Here is a 5,066-nt window from a genome sequence, read left to right as displayed (position 1 = left end):
GCCCGAGACCAAGAAGAATTGCAGAATAAATAACACGTTAAGACAAGCTCAGAGAGGCAAGGGCTCATTCCAGAAACAGAATGTGTGCACACAGGCGACTTTCCAGCTAGCAAATGGCAGGAACCCACAGCACCTAGAAGGGGAATTCCAAAAGCATCAAAGTAAACCGTGATCATTTGTAGTTTATTGCTCAAAAGTGAGGGCTGCTGAACCCAGCCACAGTTATATTTCCTCAGATGCTTTGAAGAAAATGGGAAAGAGATTGCTATTATATGTTGGTCTCCGAAAGCAAACTTGCTGACCAGGCAGGACTGTGGCACCACTCCACTGCAGTTCCTCTGCTCTCCCACTTTGGGGAAGCATGCCACCCGCTCCCCTCCTCACCCAGAGGCCTCTGCCCACCTGGGGCAGGTGAGACCTCACTCCCTAAGAAGTCACCCAAATGATGGCGCAGGAGCCACAACTGGCCGTTGACAGCGCTGGCTCCATCCACCACCAACACCGTCAGCCTCCAGGAGAAAACCCAAGCTCACAGACATGACCAACATCCACTTCCCAGCTTCTGCTTGAGCCCCCACAGGTCACCCCTCAAGACCCCTCTTCCCACGCCAGCCATTTCTCCTATTTAGAGGTCCTTCTCCAGGCTATTGTGGGGTTACTCCCAATTGGAGAGCCTGCCCATTGATACTTCTACCCCTTCTCTAGCTAGGCTAATTCACTTTTTTGCCCCATACGATTTGGTTTAGGAGCCAGCCCTGATGGCCCAGTGGTTAAAGTTTGGTGCACTCCACTTTGGTGGCCTGGGTTTGGTTCCCAGGCATGGAACCACACCACTCGTCTGTCAGCAGCCATGTTGTGGAAGTGGCTCACATAGAAGAACTAGAAGGACTTCCAACTAGGATATACAACCATGCACTGGGGCTTTGGGGAGGCGGGGGTGCGCAGAGGGAGATTGGCAACAGATGTTAGCTCAGGGCAAATCTTTCCCAGCAAAATAAAAGATTTGCTTTAGGCCTGAACTCCCCCAGAATTTCCCCACACCGATGCCCACAGCATCAAGAACATGCCTTTCTTGCCACTGATCACCTAATAGTGTAATTGTTCACATGCCTTCTTGGTTTTGTATCCCCGTACTTAGCGTATGCTCCACACACACATTAGGTGCTTAACGAACTTGTGTTAACTGAATGTTGACAGAAGCTGAGTTGGCTCACAGCCCTAGTCTATGGCATACCTTGTGCATTTTTCAGTTGGGGTTAAGAGAAGGGGAGAGGAGGCTGAAGTGCTCTGTCTCCCCTGGAAACCAGCAGCCTGAGCCTTCACCCAGCAGCAGTGGTGCAGGTAATTTATCCCTGCCAGAAAAACACGGGCGCCAAGCCACGTAGCAACTTCTCTCCTTCCACAAATTAACGATGATTCCGGTGTTAATTCCATAAATAATTCATGAAGTCAAATATAAGCCCCCCGCCAGCCATCCTGCACAGCTTCACTTGCAGGAGAAATTTAACACAAACCTGGAAGCCTCTTTGGTTTGCAGTAAGTTCTGATATGGCCAAAGGCACGTTAAATTTAGCCAAATGTCCTTTATTACATCAATATTCATTGAGCACCCTGTCTGCACTAGGCATGGTGCTGGGTGAAGCTGAACAAAGGACACAGTCTCTGTATTAAAGGACAGTCTCTCCCCTACAGTCGAATAGGAGAAACAAGGAAACATCACAGAGTGTTGAGCATTAAACAGACAACACAGTGAGGTTGCACAGCATAGCAGTTCAGTCTCTGTTCTCTGGAGTTAAAAAACCTGGGTTCTAACCCTGATTCCAGGCTGTGTAACCTTGAGCCAGTTCACCTCTGTCTATGCCTCAGTGTCCTCACTGTTACGGGGGCATAATGACTATAATACTATCTACCTCACAGGGTTGACCTACAGAAAGAAAGCAATTAACAATAGGGATTAACATTATGAACGTGATATATATAACACACTCTTGAGGGAGTCAGAGGAGGCTTCTTGGAGAAGCTGAGTTTCAGAGGTTGTGTGGGGGAGGGTATGAAAGATGAGGAGAAAGACCAGCTCCATCATTGGCGGGGCCCACTGCAAAATGAAAATGCAGGTCCTCTTTTTCAAAAAGTATTAAGGCTTTCAAGACAGTGACAATAGAGCATTAAAGCAGGTGCAGGGTCCTTGTAAGAAGGGGGTGCTTGGCAGCCATGCAGCTCGTAAGCCCCTGAAGCCAGCCCTGGAAGAAGGCATGTTCCCCGTAACCCCAAACACGCGATTCATCCTTGGACTTCAGGAGGGGTGGTTTGGGCTTCCTGAAGACTGAGTCCTAAGCCTCTGGATGAATGGAAGCTGCTCTGATGGAACAACAGCCTCAGAAGTGAGCTTTCAGGTAGCCAGATGCTCTGGCTGCTGTATCAGGTTGTGTGCATGCATGTAAATGATGTCACTGCATCCCCCAGTCCTCCAACGCTGTCTACAAGCAAGAGAATGCACAAGGCCACTTTCTCGGGTCCCTTTATCTGGCCTGGGATTCCTGAAAGAAATCAGTGGGAATCCCAGGGTCTGAGATTCAGGAGTCCTGGGTCTCAGTCCCAGGCCCATGCCTAGGGCAAGTCCCCTCACATCTCTGGACACCCGTTCCTCACCTGTGAATTGCAGGGAGTGGACTCACTGATCTCTAGGGTCCCTTCTGGATAGAATATTCTGTGTTTCTGTGCAATAGTAGCAGGAGGAAGAAAATAAAAGTCTGCAAAGCCGGAGTAAAGTAACAATAATTTTAAAACAAGCTATATACCTGCTGACTTTTTAATATACCATTTCTGGTCTGGAAAAAAACAATATTATGCAAAATAAAATGCTCTTGAAAATCCCATAACATCCCCGTGTGTGTTTCATTTAGCAGGTGTGGTGTATTTCACGCCATTAAGGCTTTGGGTAATAGGGTCTCTGAAACCCAATCACTGATAACACTCTATTTAGACCACTCGGCATGAGGAGCATATATTTCCTGTACATCACTGGCTGGTTTTATTGCTTAGAACATTTGCATAAAGTCAAATAATTATCCCCAGGAGGTGGATCATTTGCTCCTGCTTTTCCTCACCTGAAGTCACCATCCTTCAAACCCCCTTCCCGGAATCGTCTGCCTGACTCACAACTGAAATCGTCCACTGAGCAGCAAGCTCCAGGACCTTGGGTAGACCCCAAAGGCTGCCAGGACCCAGTACTGTCTCCTCTGGAAACTACCTAAGGAATTTGCCCTCTTAGAACGTGGGTTCTCAAACTGCAGCGTGCATGGCAATTGCCTGGAGGGCTTATTAAATATGATTGCTGGACATGACTCCCAGAGTTCCCCAGTCAGTAGGTCTGGGATGAAGTTTGAGTTCTTGGAGTTCTAACAAAGTCTGAGTGATGCTGTTGCTGCTGGTCCCAGAACCATACTTTGAGAACCACTCTACGTGAGAGTAAATAGTAGCAAGTTGCTAGTCAACTCACAAGATGAAGGATTTCTACAATATGATCAGGTGAAAGCTCTCCTCTGCATAACGAAAAGAAAGGCAGTCAGAAATTCTCTGAGGCTGAGAGTCGGTATCTCCCAACTGAGCATCAACCTCTGCATAGAGACATGGGTGTTTTCCTGGTGGCCACTCACTTCTGGATATTGCGGGGCACTGGGAGGAGAGAACCAATGACTGGCTGCTTGCAGGAAGTCTTCAGTCTGCTTTGGGAAGAGGCCTCAGTCTCAGCCTCAAGTAGAACCACTTTTCCCAAGGTTCCGCTCCCTAAATCCTAGAGCCAACAGCATCAAGATCGCCTGGGAACTCCTTAGAAATGCAGAATCTTAGGCCCCACCCAGATCTCCTGAACCAGAATCTGCACTTTAATAAGAATCCCAGCAATTGGTATACATATTAAGGTTTGACAGGCACTTCCCTAAGGAACTTGGGATGGGGAGAAACATCTCTGGCACAGAGCAGACAGATTTTTCAAGGGTGAATCTCTTTCTCCTGCAGGCTTAAGCCTGGGCTAGAGTCAAACTTGGAGAGAGAAAGGCGGGAGGAAGAGGACATACGCATAAAGTAACATGTATCCTTGTCTCCCAGTCCAGACCTATGGCAGCCTGGTGTGCTTGTCGTGTCTAGGCCGGAAGAGGGGCTGCAAACTCTGATGTCAGGAGGGTAGCATGTGATCAATGCATGAATTGGGTGATGATGCCTTTGACCAACTGGAGGGTGCATTTCTTTCTAAAGGCTTTCAGCTTCAAAACTTTGAAAACACTGCGCTAGCGAAACAGAAGTGTTAGCAGGCTGGGCTCTGCCTGCAAGGTTGCCAGTTTTTGATCCCTGCCCTAAAGTCATGATAGTATTGGCTAAAATGTGTTGGCCACTTACTTCATCCCAGGCACTGTTATCATTATCCCCATTTTACACTTGAGAAAACTGAGGCAAAGGCAAACCAAGCAACTTGCCCTCAAATTATGCAGCTAATAACGAGCAGAGCTGGGATTTGCGTCCAGGCAGGGTGGCCACAGAGCTGCACAAGACAGCGTCCTGTTAGCAAAGGCCACTCCTGTGGCTGAGGAGTGGCATCTACCCCAAAGGGAGATAGAAGCAGATTCTCCTAGAAGAAATCAGAACTTGTCAGGTGGTCTTAGGATGAACACAAAATTTATCATCCCAACTGAGATGCTACTGAGAATAAAAAGTGGCACTATTAGTAACTATGCTGGAACGATGGGTGTAAACCAGAACGGCCCCCAGCCAACCAGCAGCCTTGGAAGGCTCATTGTGGGGCTAACTCTGTGATGGGACTAAGGCTTAAGGATAGTCTAGCCACTCTGAGGATAGACAAGAGATAAATGGGGGCAAGACAGCTGAAAGGGAGGATAAGTAAACCATTCCTCAGAACCAGATCATCCAATTGGTGGCGGTGTGGTTTATTTCCTCCATTTCTGCCTGTTTTTCTTTATTATCCACAAACTCCAGTGAAGACTTGTTAAATGTACCCCTAGCCCCCCTTTCCAGCCTCCCCCCACAACAGTTAGATAGAACTAGCCAAAAGG

The sequence above is a fragment of the Equus przewalskii genome, chromosome 16 (genome assembly GCF_037783145.1).
Source record: "Equus przewalskii isolate Varuska chromosome 16, EquPr2, whole genome shotgun sequence".
Taxonomy (NCBI): Eukaryota; Metazoa; Chordata; class Mammalia; order Perissodactyla; family Equidae; genus Equus; species Equus przewalskii.
This window is presented reverse-complemented; position numbering follows the sequence as displayed.